Consider the following 24,081-nt stretch of genomic DNA (forward strand, 5'->3'; position numbering starts at 1 on the left):
TCTGTAGCTTACACTTTGTCAAACCAAGTGTATGAATATTTACCTCATTTTCAGGTATTACACAGACATCAATCAGAACAAATTGCTGAAAGGATAGCTGTTTAAGATGCAGGCACAGAAGAAATTGGACAAGCTAGAGATTGTTCAGTTGCCTTTAGTGTGCTTCATGTAGGCACCGGCAGGATACCTATGCCTGGTAGGGACATGGTTGGTACCTACTGATGCAGCCAGGCTTGACCAGTTACAGCTCTCCTGGACCAGCTTGCTCACACACTTCTGCTCAGCTGTAGAATGATGCAAACTAGTTATTTAAAATGCAGCCATTTAAGAGAGGTGATATGACTTGCCATAGAACAGGAAGCTGTCTGCCTTCAATTAAGCCTTTATTTGACAGACATCCCTCGAAATGAATTAAAAATTAGAAAGAAGTGTTTGTCTTTTGAGTTGTTTTTCTGATCCCGAACTGAATCTATAAGTCTTCCATTTTTAGCATAGCTGTCAGGAGTCTTCAGAAGTATTGATGTAGGAAATACTTAGGAGTCACAGCCTTACTTCAAGTGGCGGGGCAACATCACTACAGCCTGTTGTCTGTGATGTATTTTAGCACATTTTACCTGGGAAGACTCCTAACAGCAAGTTGGATGACTATACTTATAATGGCAAATCCTGGAACTTTGTTAGTACAATTCAGTACCAGCTGAGGAAGTTGGCAACTTGAGTTAATGGACTCAGAAACAGAGAAGACTGGTAGCAGGTGGTTGCTTATGTCCCAAAAGTGGGAGCTGACCAAACTCCCCTCCTTCCACTCCTTCACCCCCAGGGTGGAGCATCTGGATTCTCAGGTGTCTAGTGAGGTGTACATTTAGACCAGTACCACTTCCTCAACTAGCAAACCAGTGGGCTACCTAAGATGGTAAGAACCTGGTTTTGCTCCTCCTCTCAATCCCAGCACTGTACACCTCCTAAAGATCATGCCCCTAGCTTTCAAATTTCATTAGTGTATATGCAGCTCTGCTAAATGGTAACATCTGATTTGAAATTATATCTCTATGATCTCCATGGAAAGTAAAATACTCTGTTTTGGCTATAATAGAACTGATAAGATAGTTTGAATAATTATTTTACTTTGGAACAATACAATGCAGAAACATTATTAATAAACTTAAGTTTCAATAGTTTTAACTATGCTAGAAAAGCATGTTCAGAATATTTTGGAACTAAAAAATTACCCTTTTTATAATTTGAAAAAACGCACAGAGAACAGTCTTGTTCTTTCACATCTCCATTCTCTAGAACAGATCTGTCAGTATTTAATACAGTCTGTGGCCTACTACTGAAAAAGCAGATTTAGAGATTAACCTTGCTATTTGAAGTGTAGTTTTTGTTCTTCTAGGGGTAAGCATCCCTGTCTCGTTTCTATTGCATCTCCTTTGGTACCACAAAGATTCTACAAAGACTATAAGGAAATTATAAACAACCTGTTCCTGGAGCCCAGATCTGCAAATTACAGAATTACCTCATGATCTCACTTTAACTTTTTTTTTCCTAGCATAATTTCCTGTGCCTGTTGTTGCAAAAATGAAGAATGACTAGAGCAAAGTGATGCCTTAAGTCTGTGGACAGCAGGGAAGTGTAGCTGTGTAGAGCTTCATTTACCTCATCAGACTTTGTCAAAAGATTTCTGGTCAGCCCTGCCCACAGCAAGCCAAGGGAAGGGACTGTTTTGGGAGAAGAGTATAAACAATCTACCCATCTTTAGCTGATGCAAGAGGCAGTGGTTTTCTCTTCCTCTCCTACATAAGCAAAGGAAAGAGGTGGCAGAGAGAAAGCTCTTGCTGCTGTTTTTGCCCTCTGCACTGCCAGATTGCTAGGCCTTTGCCTGGCCTGATGAAACTTCAGAGAGGGCAAAACAGGAACCAAGCGTGGTTGCCGGGGATCCTCAGCAGGGCTACAAAAGTGCAGTCAAAACTAGCATTCTCTGAACACGGGCCAACTTGACAGGACAGTGGCTAGGGAAAGCGGCAAGCTAATGACGAGGATAGTCACCTTCCTTGTCCTATGTTTTACTCCCAAACCTGTTTCTGTATCAAACCAAAGCTATAGGAATAGACGGGGCAATAAAAGGGAAGAATAAGGGCACTGAGGGGTTGAGTCTTTTTAGGTATGGCTAGGAATTCCCAAATGTCTCACAAGTATAGTAGACTAAAAGTTACTTCTTGTTCGACAGGCATGGAAAGAAAGGGAAACCCCCCTGTAACATGAATAATGATGTGGAAAATCCACAACAATTCTTGAAGATTTCTTCCCTGCTGCTGTGTCTGCTCTGATGTGACCAAAATTCCCCATCAGCTTGAAGGGATCTTTCCAAGCAAGAACTGTAAGTAACTGCAGAATGAGATTATTCTGAGTGAAAAATTAAAAACTAAACAGTAGAAGCTTGGGGAAAGCGGCTGTTGTCCATTTAAGGTTTTTTTACAGATGCTAGACATTTTACAGTTTATGTCCAATTACACCAGCTAGCAAGAAATAAGTATAGAGACAGCAGACAAGGAATACCATGTATGTATATGTGCAATCCAGGACAGTTCTCTGCATCAGTGTCAATGCAAATGCATCAGAATTTCCTGTCAGGCAGAATGCTAGTTGCAAGAACAGGTATTTACCATTTCTAGCCATGCCTAGCTGTCCTGGTTTGAGCTGTCCTTCACCCGTGACACGAGCTAACATCCACATGAATCTGATGCCTTTTTAGCCATGTGGATATTGGATCCATCCTTTTCAATTTAATTACAATTAAAAGTACAATCTATCACATCCACACAAATCTAGTGGTGGCTTCCAATAATGATTTGTTGTTGAACATATACAATAACTTAATCATAGTAAGTTCTAACTTTAAGTACTTCACCATGTTTTTAGATACACTGCGTATTAAACTCAAGAGAAGTCAGTGCAGTATACTGACAGAGGTAGAGCTGCAACAGTAGAGCCAGATTCTGACTCCTACTTTATTACTGAATTGCACATTAGACAAGTCGATTTACTTGAAGAACAGTTGGTGAAAGTATAATGTTTAATACTCCTATTTATCTGAAGAGGGAGGCGTTTACAGCTTTTTGTTTCTTTTCAATCAGTTGGACTGACAGGAAGGATGTTACAGTGGCAAGTCAGCTGATGTGATTGAAAATAAACAATGAAGTGTTTATCTTGATTTTTACATTTAGTAGCCATTCCTAAATATTTCCATAGGCTTAGACTCCTAAGAGAATGCCAGAAAAATACTGCCTTGCCAAAAAAATTCATTTGAACTTAGTGTTGCAATGCAGATCTTTTTCCTGCTTAGCCAATAACGTTTATCTGTGTTTCTGACTTTCATCTGCAAACTGCAACTAATAATAGTCTATGAACTTCCCTTTGCTATTTGCTGCATAAAAAGAAAATAGACTGTTGTTGGTTTGGTTTGGTTTTGTTTTTTCTAAAAATCAAGCATTAAACATTACAGCAAGAACAGCAGTTACCTAGGACAATAGCTTTGGTACTAACTTCTGTTGTGACCAGTGGAGTGAGACTGAGCAAGAGCTCTTGCTGACGTGCCTTCTGTCAAAGAAGTTCCTGCCAGTATGAGTAGCATTTCTTATGAACTAGGTCAGAAAGATGAATTATAGGGCATGCTATGCATTTCCTCTGACAAGGAGCAAAGTGCAGCCCAGTCTGCTAATTGTTAGCAATTACAGTGAGCTGTGTATATGCAGATCAGTGGCTAGAAAAGCAAGACACTAATTCCACCAACAGCACTATGCCGTGTTGGATCCCTAACATACAGAACTGTTAAGCTGATTTTCTTCTCTAGAATTTTCGTTTAGTATAAAGCACCCTAGCTATTCAGCTTAACAAAACAGAACAGGTTTTATAGCCTCTATAAAAGACTTTCCTACCTCTTCAAACCCCAATTGCCTCAGTTTCGTTTTATTATGACATTAGGTTTGCTTTGTCTTGCACAGTACCAAGTTATGGTAATTGCCTCCCTGTCCTTTGCTACAGACTTTTGCTGATGCCTCCCTACTTTCATTCACTTTTTTGCAGTCTTGATGTCACTTGACCTCAGTTGCTTGGGCAATGCTGGCATGAAATCCATATTTATCAGCTCAGCAGAGGTTATTAGCTTCCATTTCACATAGAGCCCTGCATCACCTTTGATGTTTGTGTGTCTCATTAGAAGGGCACTCCTCACCAGCTGGAGATGGTGTTTGGGATCTTCCCAAGGTCAGTAAATAATGAACTGTATGGAGAACATGTCTATGTTTGAGATTTCAGTTTGTATACATGGACTTAGTTATGCCCACAAGAAGAATGAAAAATACACAGCACTAAGAATATAATTGTAGTAGAATAATTTCTGTTCAAATCTCTGTTCTGAGCTCTTTCCCTCAGGATTATCTATTCATTTTCATGCCTGATTTTACCCCTGGTTATTTGTCAAATTATTTATGTCTGAAAACAGCTTTTCTCTCTATGAAATACTAGTGAAACAATTAAAAGCTTTTAAGAAATCCTTATTTTGCCTTTGGGAAATCCTTTGACAAGCTTGTACAGCAAGAAAACAAAAGTTAGTCTTTTAAATGTAATGATGTAAAAGAATTATATTAAAACATTTGAACTAATTAATAGAAAAAAACTAAAGGTCACAAAAAATAACTAATGCTGGATTAAAAAAAAGATAATTACACTTACTAGATAGCATTCCTGATTAAGCTTCTTGCAAGAGTGTGGATCATAAGCCACCTGAAACTGGGAACAGCCTACTCATTCACACCTCTTTTGGAGGCCACTGTTAACTGTAAGACCCCTTTGTTCGCATCATGTCCAGATGGTTCAATTCACTGTGATACCAATTTAATTGTGAATTCAGTTTAATTAGAGATGAACATAAAATTGGAATTCTTACCTATTCCTGTTCATCTCTGGAAAATAAGCCATAAAGGTTTGCAAAGGCACCTCAGAATTCCAAAGCATTGATGCAGAGCAGGTTTTGTGAATCACAGTAAACGCTAGGGCTGTTTTCAGTAGCACACAATTGCTGGCATGCTCATGTCATCTTCACTTCTATTACATCTGCTGAATGAGCTAATGGTGTATAGTAACGATACCTAGGTTATTTTCTGTTGTCTATTAGAAGTAATCTTGAGAAGGAAGTCCAAGGTTCCTATTATGTATACAATCACAGTGTAATGTTATGTAGAAGCAATTAAAATAGTACCCATGCATTAAAAATCTGAACTTCTTAGATATTTCCCTTTCTCTTATTTTCTGATATTTGTACGCTGCCATTTTTTATCCAAATCTACCCCATTTTAAAAATTTTTATTCAAGTTTGTTTATGACAGCTAATTTAGTGATACATTTGGTTATTTTGTTTAGGCTTTTCTGAGCCACTATCATATCAACATGTTTCATGTATATTCCTTTCCAGTGTCTAAATATCTTCTTTGGGTAGATTCTTCTTGAGAGCTTTATATACTTACAAAATGCTGTATTTTTTTCTAAGGTGGTCATACAGTACTGAAGTTCTTTGATTTTTACATACTGCTCTGTAACAAAATGTCTAAGTTCATCTAAGTTAAGAGTACAGCATAGTGTGCTGGTGGCTTGAAGGTCAAAGGATGGTTTGGCAAAAGAGTAATTTTTCCCTGTAATTTCAGGCTTATGCTGAGATGTCAGATTTTTTTTTTTTTTAATCTATTAAGCAATTTCATACTACTGATTTTTAATGATTATATAAATAAACAATCTGCTAAAATCTGGGTAAGATTAGAATTCCAATTTCTGTGTATATCAGTTGATTCCATCTTGATAATTCCTCTGTGGGCCAGAAAGAGTTTATTTTTGCTTAAGATTATGACCTTTAAATATTAGTAACAGGTCAAAACTGTATAAAATACTAACAGTAAGTAGGAGAATATTGTAGCCCTTATATATGAAAAACCCAGGGTTTTTCAGAAAATGCTATACTAAAATAAAGAATAGTTAAAAATTTATTCCTTACAATTCCTTTCTGCTGTGACCTATAGGATATTTTTGATCACAAAAGTTCCACCTTAACAGTCTACCTTAAAAGATGAGATTATTCAGCTTGTTCAGTCTGTATCTCTGTAAAGGGAAAACACCTTAACAAAGAATGGTTTGTTGCTGACCTGCAGCTGGTTATGGTATTTCATCTGAAAGCCTATTTAAGTCCTTAATGGTAACATTTATTCCCTCTCCCTCAGAGGAGTATTTTACAAACAAAATTAATTAACAAACGAGAATAGTCAAATTTGTGCTATAGTTTAGGCTGACAGTCACCCAAAAGGGGTGTTGGCACTAATAATAATCATTATCTCAAAGTATCAAGAGGTCTTCTGACTCTGATGAGATCTCTGCTGGAGCTGAAGCTTTCATCCTGGGGTGATGCATGTGGAGTGCTGCAGAGCAGATAGCAGCTGGCAGAAAAGCAGAAGCTGTTGCAGAGGGCACAGGTACTAATAGTGGAAATAGCCTACAAGTAACCCCTGACTCAAGTTAGTGGGATCTGAACCCTTAATACTTCACCCAATTCATCCATAGTTCCATTAAAAAGATGACTGACATGCCTCCAGCTTGTGAGGGTTGGGGTTTTTTTGGTTGGTTTTTTGTTTGGTTGGTTGGGTTTTTTTTTTAAAAAAAAACATTTCAGATCTGAGCCTTCTACACAGAGTGGACATACTCTTGCAAATGATTCAGATTGACTTGACTTCTTAACTGTTCTGCTCTGAGCTCCGATCTTTTGCTCTGTCTAGTTCTTTTACTGGTTCTGTCTTGTCTTGACACAGTTAAGTGGAAGCATGTAACAGTGAAGTAACAGAAGTACTGTACTTTCCTTTATAGCAACGTGGACTGTGTTTAAGAAATTAGTCAGGCATTTAGGAACTGTTAATCCTTCTTGTGAAGAATACAAGCCTTGTTTCTTCAAAGGAATTTCTCACTCAAGGGCCCAAGACATAGTTCAGTTTTACCTAATAAATGCTCTTGCAGCAAGACAAAGATAAAGTAAAAATAGGATTTTACTTTCCTTACTGCAAATTTTTCTTGGACTGTTTTGTGATAGCATTGTTATGATAGATACCATATTTATATTTTTGCTCTTTGAAGAGCTAATAATCATCCCTGTGCTTAATAACAATGATAACAAAGAGAAATCCAACTGTTCAAGAGGTAGTAAAAGAAGCTTAATAGCATACAGATTTAGAAATAAATTGCAGTTCAATTATCATGAGTTTGGGAAACAGACACCAAGCAGGAAGCTTCCTCTAAATTACCAAATAGATTATTCCCATAAGTATCACATTTTTCACTGTCACAATAGATCTGCTCAATTTATGTATGCTAGTCTGTAACAGCAGGAAATCCACAGTGTCATATATAATGACAGCTGATTTTCCCTTGTCTGTTAGGCCAAAATAATAGCAGCTGCAGAAGGACTAAGAAAAACAATGAAACAGGTAAGGCAAATAAATACCAAATTTCTAAATAAAAATCCTACATTCCTAGTATGATCCTATTTTAAGTGAAAGTCAAAATTCTGTCTATAGACACTATATAACTAGATTTACTCTATAACAGAACTATAGAATTGAAGATCCTTAAAATTTAGCCTAATTTAACGGTGACTTGAAAGTCATTTTAGGAGCTCCTCAAGCTTTTTTTGTCAATGTGCTACAAAGGAAAACCAAGATAAAACTGCACCTACTCTATATTGTGCTTAAACCAATAGTGCCCCCTTGAGGGGCCTTTTTTATATATGCATAGGAGTAGGCAGCCTGAGGATAACTGTTCAACTACAAGTCATATAAACATAGTACTTCATAAGTTGACTAGTTGAACAGTCATAAGGCCTCAGAAAGTTGCACACATTTGTATTTCTACACATTTTGTATTAGGCTAACGTGGATGCAAACAAACCTTGCTGCTTCCAAACCTCTCCGTAATTTTGGCTCTAAAAATGTGTAATTAAGATGTTGTATCCAACTATAGGACAAAATCCACAATTTTGTACTGAGGATGGTACTTGTAAAGCCATTAAAGTAGACACAGATCCTATGTGCTTTCTATTTCAGCCTGCTAATGCTGATGAGGCACTCATTTGGCTCAGGATACATCTGTCTGCAGAGCGCAAGGGTGCCTGCAGCTCAAAGTTCTGTCCAAACTGGAAACCAATAAGCCAGTTAAAATATTAGTAGCATAGCTATAGTAACTGGATTCATCTGCTGCATGTGTACTGAGAGCCCCCAATGGTTTGCACAGCCTCTACTATTACAACTAAATTTCTACTAGTATCTGAGCAGACTCATTTAAACCTACCACAGCACATCTACGCAAGCTATTATCACATTGCCAAATGACTATATATAGATACCATTAGAGGAATACAGGAAACAATCATTGAGAACAATGATTTTTTTTTTTGTTTGCCCACTTTGAACATTTGCCATGCTATGAACTATGAGACTTAAAGATGATAGAAACAATACTTTTAAAAAATTTTCAAAACTAAAAAACACCCTAAAATGCCAGCCTCCCAAATGCAATGTTCTCTCTAAAACAGGAAGAAAAAAAAAGTCTGACAAATCTTGAACAAAAATAGTGATGCTGGTTTGCGGTAAAGACCAACAGAAAAATGGTTTGCTTCAAAAGAGAAGAATGGGAAAAAAACCCCAAATTTGGTAGGAAGGATTTCAGAAATACATAGGCAAGATTTATTATGATACACCAGATTATTAGAAAAGGAGAAAGTATGCTAAAACAGAAGTTTTACAGAACCAGAGAATGGTAGAGGGGCTGGAAGGGACCTCTGGAGATCATCTAGTCCAACCCCCCTGCCAAAGCAGGTTCACGTACAGCAGGTCGCACAGGACTGTGTCCAGGTGGGTTTTGAATGTCTCCAGAGAAGGAGACTCCACAACCTCCCTGGGCAGCCTGTTCCAGTGCTCTGTCACCCTTAATGTAAAGAAGTTTTTCCTCATGTTCAGGCGGAACTCCCTGTGCTCCAGTTTGTGCCGATTGCCCCTCGTCCTGTCACTGGGCGCCACTGAAAAGAGCCTGGCCCCATCCTCTTGACACCCACCCTTTAGATATTGATAAGTTTTGATGAGATCCCCTCTCAGTCTTCTCTTCTCGAGGCCTCCCAGCCTTTCCTTATAGGAGAGATGCTCCAATCCCTTAATCATCTTCGTAACCCTATGCTGGACTCTTTCCAGTAGTTCCCTGTCCCTCTTGAACTGGAGCACCCAGAACTGGACATAGTACTGCAGAGGTGGCCTCACCAGGGCAGAGTAGAGGGGGAGAATAAACTCCCTCAACCTGCTGGCCACACTCTTCTTAATGCACCCTAGGACACCACAGGCCTTCTTGGCCAAAGGGCACATTGCTGGCTCATGGTTAACTTTCTGTCCACCAGAACTCCCAGGTCCTTCTCCACAGAGCTGCTCTCCAGCAGGTCAGCCCCCAGCCTGTACTGGTGCACAGGATTGTTCCTCCCCAGGTTCAGGATCCTACACTTGCCCTTAATGAGCCTCATTAGGTCCCTCTCTGCGCAGCTCTCCAGCCTGTTCAGGGCTTGATGAATGGCAGCACAGCTTTCTGGCGTGTCAGCCATTCCTCCCAGTTTAGTATCATCAGCAAACTTGCTGTGGGTGCACTCTGTCTCTTCATCCAGGTCATTGATGAATATGTTGAATAGGACCAGACCCAGTACTGATCCCTGGGGAACACCACTAGTCACAGGTCTCCAACTAGACTCAACACCACTGATCACAACTCTGAGCTCTGTCCTTCAGCCAGTTGTCAATCCACCTCACTGTCCACTCATCTATCCCACACTTCCTAAGCTTACCTATGAGGATGTGGTGGGAGACAGTGTCAAAAGCTTTGCTAAAGTCAAAGTAGACAACATCCACTGCTTTTCCCTCATCTACCCACCCAGTCATGCCATCATAGAAGGCTATCAGGTTGGTCAGGCATGATTTCCCATTGGTGAATCCATGCTGACTACTCCTGATAATCCTCTTTTCCTCCACCTGTTTAGAGATAACAGCCAGAATGAGCTGTTCCATCACCTTTCCAGGGGTGGAGATGAGGGTGACTGGTCTCTAGTTCCCCAGATCCTCATTGAAAAAATACAAGAGGAACCGCATATGATAAATTCTGAGTGTTGTGTCAAGAGTTGCTGCTGTTGCAGGGTGTGCCCATATAGGGGAATGGAACAAATTAATTGTACTGAGTTCAGTTACTGCTTACTGAAATGATCTGCATCCATACGTTGCAACTCCCAGCTTGCAGCAGCTGGCAAGGTATTACACATATGCTGGTGTTTAAAAGTAGTACCAACTTACCATGCCATCAAATAACTAACTTGCATATCAATGCCTCAGCTATACATTATTTTGCAGTCCTCCAGGTACTTTACCACACAACTTGCCTTCTTACAAAACCATGCAGTTTGCTTATGTGGCCTGGTGTCATGATTAGAGTTTTACCATCCTTTGTACTTCTATTAGGACTCCCATTAGATTCAAAGAATCTTAAGCAAGGCTAGCTGAGCCCTGAAGAAGCAGCAATATGCTGAGGCGGACCCTGATAACAAATCTCTCAGCCCTTTTATCTGACAGCTATCAATTCCTATGCACACCCAAAGATCCAGTCCTGCAACTAACACCTTGGCTTGTTGGCATTTATCTTGTGAGTCATTACACCTGCCATTGCTCTATGCCATTAGTATTACACATCTTGGTACAGACTCAATATGCACCTTAAAAAAAAATCTGATCAGATACTAGCACATTGGGTACATGTGAGTTTTTCCTCAAATAGGCACACAAAAGTGGTCACTACGAAGGATTCTGTTCAGAATCAGTCTTGCCCTGTTCAGAATCAGTCTTGCCCTGTTCAGAATCAGTCTTGCCCTGTTCAGAATCAGTCTTGCCCTGTATATCTCATCTGCTCCTAACCAACCAAAACATCATTCAGCCTGTCACAAACTATCATCTTATCTTTATGAGCTCCCTGTCCTGACTTCTTAGCATCAAACCTACTTACTCATGTATTCAGCAGTGAATGCACTGAAGGCTTGGCACAAAAAACCCAGCACTATAGTCTTCAGGATTAAATAATATCTTTTGCTCAATGACTTACTCAGCCACCATCCCATCCTTTTACGTTGGTTCAGCTTCAGAGTTTGCCACTCTGGAAGTACTTCTGTTTCCCATCCATTATACCTTCTGGGATCCTGGATTTACAAATGAAAATTCTACCAGAGAAAGTGTTCACTGGGTATATAGCAAGGAGCTGAACATTTTGTGAAGGTCAGTTTGAATCACTCTGTCATATTATAGATTAGTATACAGCACATGAGGCCTCTTGGAGGGATTTTCCAAGTAAAAAAGTATTGCATTTCATCCGTGCAAAAGCTTTCAAGGCATATTTTCTCATATAAAATTATTCTGGCACAAAAATGCATACAAACAGCAAGGAGCCAATAATATTAATACCAAACATGCTAAACTGTATTTATTTCACTGAAAGCCATGTGTATTTCTGCAGGGAATGTAAAATTAAATTTAAAGTACAGGAAGTGCTCTGTTACTGCTCTGGCACTACAATGAAGAGTTGCTTTTTTGTTTGCTCTAAAATAGTAATCTAAGCCTGTCCAGCCAAATAAAGTGTCAGGAAGGAGTCTTCTGATCTGTAGCACCAAATTGTATCTTGCTGGTCTCTTGTCAGCTTTCCCAAACAAGCACTTTTTCTACTTTATCACACTGAACACATAACTAGTATTAAGACTCCCAGCAGAGTCTCAAATGCAATTTCTAACCTCCTCCCAACCCTTGTCCTCCATCCAACTCTCTTCATGGCCCAAAGTCCTGCCAGGATTTATGCAAGAGTGCAAAAGCGTGGATTAGCTTCACCCCATGAGCCTCAAAGCCCTGCTCGCCAGCCAACTATGGGAATATGCAAAACAGCAGAACACCATAAAACCTTGCCGAGAGCCTTCTACTACAGACAGTCATGGCAAACATCTCCAGAACAGGCTCTGAGGAATCCTGGATGTGGTAGTATCCCAGTATTAGGAACTGACTAAGAAAGCGTCATAAGCACCCACAGCCCCGCCCCCCCGCCCCCCCCCCCCCCCCCCCAAAATAAAAACGACCAACCACAAACCAAACCAAAACCCAATAAAAACCCGAAAACCAACAACATACAAAACCAGAAGGAATCATAAGCCTGGTCTTACAAGATCCTCAAAGCCTCTTTGTATTTGGAATAGCAGTTTATCTCAAAGATTGTCTGATCAACCTTTCTACCTACAGGCTATTGAAAACAAAAGCTAGTTGCTGACCTCTGATCCCTTCAGCTGAAAAAGCAGGCTGGCTTTCAGTCTTTCCCCCTCAGGAAAACCGAATTAGGACTAGAAAGAAAAGGCCACAGCAAAAAGCTTTGTGCATCAAGAACTGTCTGCCTTCCATTGTTAACACCAATTTGAAATCACCAATTTTTGTACTGCCCATTTCTCTTCATTTCCTGTCTTTGTTTTCTACAAAATCTAAATAGCCTGCTTGTTCACACCTTTTTAAAAAACATTTAGAAGTTTTATACACTTGCCGTACTTAAGAATTTTTATATGGTTAAAAAAGCATGAGTAAGACATACAGTGGGTGAAATAAGTCCTATGCAATGATAGCATTGCTCCCAGCTTTGAGTCCTACTGTGAGGTAATCCAAAGTAACACGAAAAGCTATACACAGCATCACTTGATAATGAACATTCTATAAAAGCATGGTTTCCAAATGTTTTTGTTTGGTTGGGGTTTTTTTTTAAATCATAACGTTAAAAATCCTATATCCGGAATACATAGTCCACAAATTTAAACTACTTAATAAATAACTCATGGTGCTTTCATAAAATCAACTATGAAAAGTTACACAAAGCTTAATGAAAACCATGCATGCACTGGAATTCTACAGTCTATCCTCCAAGTAGGAACATAAGCAGCCCTGCTTATGCTACTATCATTTAGTCTGTTTATAAAGTTGTGAAAGGCTCCATATCTCACAACTCTGCTTTATTATGCCTTCCTGTTGTCACACGTACTGGTATGGCAGTTGTATTCAGATATTCAGGGAAATACTGCTCAGCAGCTCCCAGCCATGTACAACACAGCCTCACCTCTCCCTCTAATCCAGGTGGAGCCTCTGGTATAAGCCTGATTAGGTAGCACCTTAGCAGACAATAAAAAGGAAATATCAGAGGAAGACTCAAGTAGCAACACCAGAACACCACCATTATTCTTCACAGTGCTGTCTATGGTGGTAAATCTTTTCCAGTGATGCTAGAACCAAGTAGTTCCCTTCACCTGCTTTTTGTAATGGGTAATGTTGGCTCACAAGTAAACCTTGCCAGAGCAGAATAACAAGTGTAGCTTTTTCCTACTTACAAATTGAGAGGTCTGACATTAAAAGTGGAAAGAAAAGTAGAAATAGGAACACTGGTTCCATCTACTGTCTTAAGTAACTGGAGAGCCCCTTAAAAACCTTACTGACCAGTGCCCATCAAACCTGCAAGTTTTTGGGAGGCCAGTTGCAAGTGACAAGAGCTAATGTGCTGGTGTGATGAGTTTGTAATTCATGAGCTTTGCTCAGGTCTCCAGAAGAGTCACCCTGACACTATTGTGTCACCCTGAACACGTGGCTTAATCACAACTGTGAGGTGCCACAGGTAGAGCACGAATTGTTAGCATGGACTTTCTTCTGCACCTGGAAGACAGGTAACAGACTGGCAAATGGGATAAAGTTATGCTCTCTAATTTGCTACTCTAATTTGCATAATTCTTCCAATGTCTGACTTGCTACAAGTTCTATACATCTGAAAACTATGAAACAGGACAGACTATGTTCCATACAAAACACTTCCATCTGTGACTTCACTGAAATATTTCTTTCTTGTATATCCAATTGATTTTTCTGTTTCAGGAGCATAAAGCAGTTTCTGTGAAGTACTCTAACGCATTGTCTTTTTTGTTTTTCATGGCTTTTATAATCAACAATACAATGGGATTAGCCAGAGTTCTTGAGGGCAACTGAAACATGTGGATAATAAAAATCAGAAATGCAAATTCTACTTAGGTTCTTCCAAAGAGCCCCCAGAACCAGCACTTTTGTCTGTGCAGTACTAAATGCCTTCTTGAAAGCCAGGCCCTGCGGTAAGACTAAATGACTCAAAACAAACTCATGTCCCTAACCATTGCCTGTAAGATTCTTCCTTGCACTATGCAGACTGAAACTCCAATGTGGAGCAGCTCTCAGGTCTATTCTAATTTCATTCTCCATATATCCTCAGGTAACACTTCAGTAATCCTGATACTTAGCAGCCTGTTTAAAGGGAAGTTATAAAAAGAAAATAAAGTGCCTGTTTCCTAAAGTGTTAAAAACTGGAGAGAAAACAAAACTAGCTGGTATGTAATAGAAGTCTTTCTGCTTAGCTTGCATGACACTTGGCTGAAGGTTAGACATTCAAAAGAGGGATCTGGGACTTGTATAGAAAGTTTCACAACCACAAAACCAGAAAAAAATCTTTCCCAAAAATCCATATACAACTTCTAAGGATAAGAATGATTATTATTATCAAGGGCTCATGGCAGTCACGTTCCCTGACCTTTTCCTACTCTTACTCTGCAATAAGAAAAATGCCCTAGCATCCAGCAATTCATTCCTGCATTCTGGAGATTAGAACATGGACAGAGTGAAAGTTGAACTGACTTAGATCAATTTATCTTCTCCTAAAGCAATTATGAGCGTAAGTTTTCTAGTGAAGCAAAAAAATCAAAACCAAGGTCATGTTTCTGTCAACTTTGAAGGACTTGAAGTACTACTGTGTTGTCAGTAAGGTTAACAATGCAGATTATGAGTAAATCTAAGGCTGCACTAGTTACTAATTTTGTACTATAAAATCAAATCAGTAGACGGTGTTGAGAATACCACATATGCAGTTCAAGAGTTTAGCTAAAAGTAATTTTCAGCTGGTCTCCCCGAACAAGCTCATGCAAGGTTCAAAGCTGGCCCAAGGACAAGCCATTGTTTTGCAGCTTATAAGAAAATGATGCTCAACTGTGACAAACCTTCTGGCAGACTAAACCAAATCAACATGCAGTAAGTGGAGCTTGGAGATTCACTTCAATAATGCTCCAAACACAAATGTTTATGCATATTAGACTATGTAAAAGACATCTTCACGTGCATTATACAAAACTGACAGACATGAGAGTAAAACCATAAAGAAGCATGTATTTTGCTCATCTGAGGAAAAAAAAAAACCAACACATTTGCACCATCTAAAGAATTTTGGCAGTCTGTCACTGAGCTTGTAGCCTCTGTTACATACTCTGCTCTGATCTACTTTGAGCTGCAGAGCAGCAATGAACAGCTCGCTTTGTGAAATACACGAATGATGGCTATTTTCAACACTGAATAAAGCCTGAAAACCCTTGTACAGTGTATTTTGCTTGTAAATGTAAAGCCACTCTGAATATTTCATAGGAATAATGCTGCATTAGTGAGGTACCATATTTGTGAAAGACTTCTATGATACCAATAAGCAAAGGTTGCAGTAGACTTGTTTAGATTCTTGCTTTAGATGCATCTAAAGTATATAGAGAGCAGCAGAAGTGGGACTACTCCAGAGGAGCCAGGAGCCAAGGGCAATAACAACACAAGGAGGGACACAGACCTTACCGAGCAGGGAACAGTCCTGCAGCAGCCAAGCCATCACCCAAGAAAGCCTCAGACAAGACGGGATAACAAGTAGAACCAGAAAGTGCAAAAAGCACCTCAGGAGCAGCAGGAGACAGGACAGAACACAAATCTGCCCACAGCAGAGCTCAAGCAGCTGGGGCCAGCACCTGAGCAAGCTCAAATGGGGCTCCCAAGCCAACGAGCTTGGGAGTGGAGGAAAGGGTGGTGGGGCGGGGGATGGGCTCAGGTGAGGCTGGAAAGGGTGTTTCAGGTGCACCCAGGGCCCTGGCAATAGGGACAAATCAGCTGAAATCAATTTTATCTACTGTGAAATATATTTAACTCTAGAAGTTTTTTAGCAACGTCTAAATACAAAATTAGAATGTATGCCATATATTTCTATGCTGCTGGGTAAATAAAAGATATTAACATATCCTGAGAAAGTAATAAATCTAGGAACATCTTAGGTTTTGTTATCATAATACTGCATTAGTCAACTGAAGAATTCAGTTTCTGACTTCAAACAAAAATTTTAGTCTGAAAAATATGTTAAAGTATGTTTTAATATGTTATCTTCAGACTACTTCAATTATGTTTAAATATATGTTTGCAATATGCTAAACTAGATAGTTCACTAGTGTCAAAATTAATCATCAGAATTTGACAAAGTAAATTGCTGAGTTATACTGAACCATCATCCTGTGCTATATCCAGAGACCTTTGATCTGTGTGCTGACCTTCAGATAAGATTTCCTCCTGATAGAGAGTCAAATAGTCAATTCTGGTGGAGAAATGATGCCATGAATAAATCTTATCAAGAAAATATACAGTTGCTAAGTGAACTCAGGATTCCTATTTTAATTTTTATTAAAACTAGAAAAATGGTTTGAATTCCCTGGAACAGTATCATCCGGCTTCCACTAGATTCAGGGTGGACCTGTGTTCTTTTGAGGCCTGAATTCCCAGAGGCAGTAACTCTTACTGTCTGTCTTTCCTGGTACTCTCTGACAGCTTTTCCTATGACACAGAAAAGCAGATTCTCTGTCAAATTCTTGCTCAAAGAAACAGCAACCTTGTGAAAAAAAAAATCCTATTTTAAACTTAAAATGTTTTTTAAAAAATCACCGATAGTATATGTGTGCTCAGGATTTATGTTCAAATTTAAAAGAGCTCAGAGCTATCTTCAGAGCCCTTGACTGTAACCCATTACACAATAATCAATCCTAATCTAATTACGCTGATTACATTAAATTGCTGGTGAGACTAAAATACAGTATTATCTCACAGAGAAGTTCTACACTATTTACACTGCTATTTTACAGCAGCTGTAAGCATGGAGTGAAATACTGCTAATAAATATCTAGCTGCACGCTAGAAACTTTTACCGACTGTGGTAGTGTGGACCCAGAAGACGCTGCTTGTGCTTGTGTAATATCAATGCTCAGAGCAGGCCATGAGGCTTTTTCAACAGGCAACAGCTACAACACTTTGTGGTGTCACCAACGATGCGCTGACAGCCTTCCTGGTTATGACAGGACAGTGGAAGACACTTCTGAACTCCAGAACGGCAGGGAAACTCTTATACGTGTAGTCTAACTGAGGGTCGTGTCTTAATTTGTAAATAAGAATGAAGTGTCATGGGGGAACATTTCCCAGTTTTGCAAATGCCTGAGTTCAGCTACTGGCTGAACAATGAGATCAAGTGTAAACCTTGCAAGAAAGAGGTGCTGCTCACCTCGAAGTGAAAACACTTCAAAATGCTTAGAACTATTACAACAGCAGTCAGCTTCAACTCAATGTATTTCTGGAATTTAGATTTAGACTCGGCCATCACTGCACACATTTTAAAACTTTTAGATTGGAATATGGCAGTAGTATAAAGCGGTGAAAGCATTAACCTTGGAAATTTTGCCTGATTTATAAAACAGCGAAGCGTCACAAACACAGGGTGAACTACTCTTTTGTTCCATTCTTTGCCTCTGGCTGTAACTTTGCATGAGCCAGCTTCCACCCCTTTCTCCCTCCCCTCTCAAGGCTGCCAGCATCAGTCAGAAGAGCCCTTTGACAACTCAGAGAACCATTTCTTAATTTTCCATTGAAACATCTAGAAGATACCAACTTGTTTAAAACATGTATCTTCAATTTAGATTAAACTTCAGCAAAGTTTTCTCTGCTTTAGGATGGAGTTTCTTATCAGGTTTGTCTTATGGGAGACCCTATCTTAGTGCTAACAACCTGTTCCAAAGCTGTAGGAAAATGGTTTTCATTATTTAGGTCAGGGACTTTGAACAGACTCATCTCAGATCTTTTGTGTAACCTACCTGCAAGGCTATTGACTATATTTGGCTGGGTGTTTCCCGCTGGACCTATCTTGTAGTGTATAAACAACTATCAGCTGAAAGTGACCCGTAACCTGCGGTCTAAAGATCGCTGCTTTAAAGGCCCTTCAGTTCTTTTAAATGTGTGACAATGGTTTTACAATGGCAGTCTAGATCAATCTTTTTAATTGTAATTCTTAAATCCTGCAGCATTGGCGCATGTCAGACATTTCCACATTTATGTGTATACGTCAGCTTTTGTCACTTGCACAACTTCCCAAAACAGCAATTTGGCCATTCTGCCATCAAAATATTGTCTATAGGGAGGAAGGAGAGGGGAGAGATAGCCAGAGAAATGGCTTATTTTGAGCTATCATTCCCTAACTGGCTCTTTATTTGTATATTATTCTGTTAAATAATTTCATATATTCAGATGGTAAAGAGTGCAGTAACCATAATAACAGAATTTATTAGTTATTCAGAGGATTTCCATTTCCGTCACACACAGGGAACAAGTGGGAGAATAAATAACATGCTCATGTTCTGCAGTGGCCACTGAATTTCAGCATTTTGCTCTGGGTTTCTAACCATCTTATACCCTTATTAATACCATTTCATACTCCACAATTAGGGCTTTCCATGCTATCTTTCCCGGTTCAATGAAACTGTCTACTTCAAAATGAGGGAGACAGGGCTTTTTCTTTTCCTTTTTTTTTTTTTTTTAACTTGCTCATGGCTGCAGAACTCTGTGCCAGAAGAGATTAGAATAACAAAGCTCACAGGCATCAAATCAAACCATAGAATTCACCTTGCCCTAGTTCATCTTCCCTCAATAACAATCAACTGCAATTGGACAGAAAAATCTAAATCATTACAAGGCTTTTTAGAATTCAAGATGTGCAAATACCACAGAAAAATTATTGGTAAAAGCACTAGAGCAATTATTAAAATTCTACTAAAATACTTAGTCAATGTGTAGAGAAAATTCCCATGAAAAGTATACAGGTATATATGTGAATAAATCCTATTTTTGGTTAATTAAGAACAAAATTTGCTTTGGGAAAATATGTGAAATCAAATGTATGGCTAGAATTTTGGACTGTCTGGGTAAAATGTGCATGGTTTACAGTTTGTGGCAAGTATATAAATGAAAAAAATAAAAGACAGAAGAAATAAGTAATCTTACAGTTTTTTAGAATCTTATTTCCACAGATTATGTGAAAGCATTAGATGTTGGACAATTTAGATGCTTTTAAGATTAGATAACTTATCTAAGAGCATTATTATCATTATATGAAAAGCTTAAAATATGAATGACAACAGCTCTTAAAAATCAAGTTAGGGCAGTTGGAGTCAGCACGTTCAGGTAGTTTTTTAGTAATAAATCAGTCTGCTCATTTTTAATAAAATATTCAATTGTCATTTCTGACATTTTTAGTGGAGAAGAGAGTTGAAAAATATGACAGCATAAAAGAGAACAGGGACTGTGTTAAGAATATTTTTGTGTTTCTGTTAAATCCTTCTTTTGGACTTCCACACAGATTTAGTAAGGTGTAAGTAAGGAGCAAGTAAGGAGCCAAGTTGCTACTCCAAAGCTTGTGCTAATGATGGAAAACAGTTTTGGTTCCCCCTTCAGCATCCCAGCAATGGGAAGGTGTAGATAAGTGAGCACCAAAGGAGAACTCCTCCCTGTAACAGGGCTCTCATGTTGGCTTGCTCTGCTCTGGAGCAAAAAGGAAACGTTTGCTGGACAGTGACATTCCTGAATCCCTTTGGTGCTCTTGGAAGAGCAGAGCTAGGAATGGTGTCTGAGGCAGGATGAATTCTAGTGAAACAGCCTTACATTTGTATAAAACATTCAAGTCACAAGAGAAAAGACAAGCTTTACAAAAAGAAAGAAAATGACCTAAATAGGGAGATCTTTAGAAGTTCCTGCAGGAGTTCAGTATCCCTAAGGGGAGGAAAATTAAGATACTCATGGTTCCTTATTTGACTTTAAGCACTCACTCAATGTGTTTGCATTCCTTAGACAATTTCGCTTCTATTTTAGCTTTGACTAAAGTACAATGAAGTCACTGAAGCATACCATATTTGAAAAAAAACGCCTCATCAATAGGGAATTGCAAATAAAACCAGACTGATTATTAGTATTTTAACTTTGGACCTTTTATGCAAAAGTCACTCTTAACTCTGCCTGTTAGAGTGAAAGAACATTACTGGGGAAAAAATGAGAATGTTCATGTGTTAAATTAGGTGCCAGAGGCACACCGTGTTGTACAAACTTACTGAAATTGGCAAACAGCTTAATTAAACTTTTTATCTAAGGACTGCTGAGTACAAAGCACTTTCCTAAGTGCATGTTAAATTGTCCACATAAAACCCCCCAACTTAGTAGAACATACTCGGTTTCTTCCTGGTGAAAAATAAAGAAGAATAAAAATATGAACTTACATTTTTAGTACATTTTTGCATGTGCTGTTGCATGGGAAAGAAAAAAAAGAGAATGAAAAGTATGTGCAAGGAATAGCTGGGGAATATATATGTTGACATTCGTGTGAGATCTATGTATGATAAACAGGATACAGAGCTTTAGCTCTGATCATAACGTTTGCCCCATTAATCAAAATACATGTGAGAAGATAGTGTTTGGTAGATGTTTTTTCTGCTGTTTTATATAAATATTGATTCTTTTGGAAGAGCAGTCTTGTTGCCATAAAGCAGACTCCCATGGTGTCTTTTTTCTCATAGTAATATTTTGGAGCTGGGTAGTGAGGAAACAAATCTTGACTGAGTTCCCAGACAAAAGAAATGTGCTACTCTTTAATCATCTGGCTACTGACTTCAGCCTGCTTTTCTCTGGAGGGGTCAGATAGAAGATGAAGTGCATGCACATAAGCACGTCAGTCTGAGCAAGCAAGATGGTAGTCCTAAGGCTTAACCTTACAAACTAGTGCTCAAGGGAGCTACCCCGCTGATGGGAGCAGCTCTACCCATTTTCCCGTGACATATTCATATGAATAGATGTTCTGGCCTGCAGTTTGTAGAAATATTCATGTTTTACTGGAGTAAAACAAACAGCTTAAAAAATTATGAACCACACAAATTTAGAGGCCTTAACAACTCCTAATTTGAACTTTAAACCTACTTAAATTTTGTTGAAGTTACACTGGAGAACATCACAGTACCTTATAGATCTTAAATACAGTGTATGGTGTACCTTTTTCCCCCTCATTGTTAAATACACAATTACGGTGTGTTCCCATGGCCTTTTGATTAAAGTTAATACCCCTTTGTTTGTGGATCTAGTAGGAAAAAATGGATACATGGAAGGCTATAGAATCTCTTTTATTGTCTTGAAGAACAAGTTAGATAAAAATATGTCAAGGACAGTCTAAGTATAGCTTTGCTACACTGAAAAAGTGGAGTGTACTACAGCTCCTCAGGGTCCACTCCCACCCAACAGCCCATAGTTTCCGTGAAGAAAAAGGCCTTTGTACCACAGCTTTCCAGAAGATCGCTTGAGATCAGGGTTCTCTTTGAGGTCAGATTTATAAAACCAGGCTGGAATTTCCTTTCAGAGATAGAATTATTCCTTAAAAAGACTCTCCCAAATGAAAATTTATAAAAAAAAAATGGGAAAAGTTGCATGAGGTTTACTAAGGTGAACATATGAGTATGTTATGGCACTTGGGGACGTGGTTCAGTGGGCATGGTGGTATTAGGTCAACGGTTGGACTTGATGATCTCAAAGGTTTATTCCAACCTAATGATTCTATGATTCTGTGATTCTGTAGTATAGTAGTTACAGTTGTAAAAGTATTTATTAGATATTACAAATGAGGTGGATGGAAGAATTAAAGCCTATGCAAAAGAGTAATAATAAGACTGTTTACTGTAACTGTAAATGTAGTATTGCACTTTTACCACTATACTCAAAATTGCTCAAACATCGACAAAATTATCCACATTGAAAAGCCTAAAAAGGAAGAAATCAAAGGTGATGTAAAAACTAGCTTTGCTTTGCCAACAGCTGAAAGCTCATCTGCCTCTCTTTTTGCCTCTTTTTAATTTTCTTTTTCAAATTCATTAGTTTTTACTGTCTGAAATAAACTAAAAATTAGGTGCATGGATATACTTGTAACTTTTTCAAATACAAAACTAGCCCAGCTAACACTGGACTGCCTATCCTATAAATATCCTTCGGGCCTGGATATGTACAATAGTAAAACAAATACTGGGAAACAAACACTGTAAAAAACAGTGCCTAATAAAAGAGGGGAGATGGAATTATTCACCAAACAGAAGTCAGATATTCTAAGATCTTGGAATTTCAGACTTCTTTATTGCCATGCTATAGGGCTAAGTCCAGACAGAAAGACACCATTAGACAAGATTCAATCAGAACAGTTAGCAGAACTGCTTTCCTCTTGATCTTACGTGCTTTTTCCAAGGCCATTTTATCCAGAGAAAAATATTTACAAGTCGTGCTGCTACTATAATTTTGTATTTTGATGCCAGAGAGGAGTTAGGCTGGCCCCTTAATGCAGGCTTCAGTTACATGGATGAGATGATCCAGTAAAATGTTCATGGATTCAGAGAGCATGTTCAGATATAGGGCTGTACTGTAACTGCTCAGTATTTCCCTTCTAAAGACACACACAAAATAAATAGTTTATAAGCTTAATGTTATACTTAATTAGGATAAGAAAAAACTTCTAGGAGACATCAATAAAGTAATAGAAATCATATACTAGAATATTTTTCAGATACTTGTGGGAAATTAAAAAATAGTCTAGCTATTAGTGCAAGAATTATTTGAAAAAGAGAGACTGAAGAAAAGATACCTTGGGCTTTATGATTTGCTGCATTACGCATATGAGTGGAACCCACTGGAGGTGAAGAGAATTGGGTTCTGCCATAAAGAATTCAGCAGCAGGCAGAGACTGGAAAGGCTTGACAAAATTTGCTTGTCAGTATATATATAACACAATGAACCAAGAGTATGTCAAAATGTCTGATATAGTAACTCGTACAGAAAAGACAGAAAATTAAGCAATAATTGCTTTTTTGTGAGTCAGACAGGAGAGCCTTTCCTGCTCTATCTTTTGTGTTATTAACAACTAATACACTAACTCAGATGTTCCCCCCCAACACCAAACAACAGAACATAATAATATTGGGCAGTTTCACAGTGATAGAATGCGTTTGATTATAGCGGACAGAATTCCCTCATATTCATTACTCTAGCAATTTTTCTTGTAACTATGATGAAATGCTTTAAATTTTATGCATCAAATAAAAAGTGAAAAATAAGACTACCCATGCCAAAAGAATAAGCAGATTTTACTTGACGCCAGAGCCGTGTGTTAGAGATATCTCAGCTGCCCTCAACAGAGACAAGCCCATTGCGAGCAGAAGCAGAAGTCAGATGGTTTGGGCACGTCCTGTAATACAGCTACGTGCACTGATACATAAGTGTGTGATGCAAAGAACAAAATTACGACCTCTTTATTACCATTAATCTCAGTATCAATAGCAATTAGAGAAATTATGAGACTCTTAAGATTTCAAATTAATTCTGCTAAGTGAGGTACACATTGTGAGCTCTCTGGTATGATGGACAAAACACCCCATGTCTTGAAATACACGCTGCCCTTTTGGGGAAGTCACACCTGAATGTCAGGTGCTCCTTAAGTTTCCAAGCATACGTTTCAGTTATGGGTTTTTACCTACGTCATTCAAAGGAAGATAAACGTATAAAACTCCAGGATTTCCTGGTCTGAGTCCTGCCCAATTTCTTTCTCAAGTTTTCCAGTTTCACGTCATGTTGGGCGTCTATTGCCTTTCTCTTGCGAAGCTGTCATCAGCAGGGATTTGCAAGCACGCGGGTGGGTGGAAGGAGTGGCTGACAAGGACCGCAGGGGTGCCATGGCAGTCAGGGGATGCGGCCACTGTACCACGTAGTC

The sequence above is a fragment of the Leptosomus discolor genome, chromosome 2 (assembly GCF_034619465.1).
Source record: "Leptosomus discolor isolate bLepDis1 chromosome 2, bLepDis1.hap2, whole genome shotgun sequence".
Classification (NCBI taxonomy): domain Eukaryota; kingdom Metazoa; phylum Chordata; class Aves; order Leptosomiformes; family Leptosomidae; genus Leptosomus; species Leptosomus discolor.